We start from the raw sequence: 773 nt of genomic DNA, 5'->3' as shown, positions 1-773 counted from the left end.
GTGTCCTCACCTCTAAGCAGGTGGAAGTGTTCTGGATAGAGCAGCTTGAAGCCAAACAGCGTGAGAATGACTTCTACAGAGAAAGAGCCGCGGTCCACAAAGTCACCATTGAACAGCTGAGAACCTGAAGTCAAGACTAATTCACTGGATCTCAGTGGGGGAAAAATGTGCATATATGGCATTTATAAAAAATACTGCAAACAGTTAGACTAAGGTGATGCTTTAATTATTTATTATAATATTATTCAATGAAACAATTTATATTAAATTACATACTCATGAGAGCAGGCATGACAACATCACAGACCCGAAAGGAAAAGGATACATAAGGATTAGTTATAGCTGGTAAACCGTTCAACTCAAAGATATTTAGAAGATCGTAGTACTGGCCATGTGTGTCTCCACAAATTGTTATTTTCTCTGTCTAAACAACAAGATAAATCAACAGTGAGAACAGGAATAATAAGGACAAAAACAACAAAGAAAAGTCAGAAATAGAATTCTAGCTTTTTTAGTGACAGAAGTCTCTGGAAACAGAACACTCATTCTATCCTCTTACCTGTTTTAATGTAATTTCAACAAGACTTGGAAGTTTGGATAAAACTTCTTTAACTTGGACCAGCATCTGAAAGACAGAAATATTGATTATGATCACGAGTCAATGTCAAGATTGTTTTGTGGGATCTATTGATTTATTCAAAAATAAATTAAAAATGCAAAGACAACGACTTGAACACACATCTTTCCATGAAAGGCACTTTGGGTTAATGTCT

The 773-nt window shown here is 35.3% G+C and overlaps 1 long non-coding RNA gene across 1 annotated transcript; it reads right to left on the bottom strand.

Annotated features, from left to right (window-relative positions):
- Positions 1–9: 9 nt before the first annotated feature.
- On the bottom strand, positions 10–628 carry LOC107735397 (uncharacterized). The gene is made up of 3 exons (XR_001639398.1): positions 560–628; positions 326–424; positions 10–116 (listed from the first exon to the last, which is right to left on the bottom strand). It is a non-coding gene; the product is annotated as an uncharacterized LOC107735397 (long non-coding RNA).
- Positions 629–773: the final 145 nt, after the last annotated feature.

This window comes from Sinocyclocheilus rhinocerous, unplaced genomic scaffold, assembly GCF_001515625.1.
Source record: "Sinocyclocheilus rhinocerous isolate Xijiao unplaced genomic scaffold, SAMN03320098_v1.1 C36030070, whole genome shotgun sequence".
In the NCBI taxonomy this organism is placed as follows: domain Eukaryota; kingdom Metazoa; phylum Chordata; class Actinopteri; order Cypriniformes; family Cyprinidae; genus Sinocyclocheilus; species Sinocyclocheilus rhinocerous.
The sequence above is the reverse complement of the archived record's forward strand: the minus strand, read 5'-3'. Positions and strand labels throughout refer to the sequence as shown.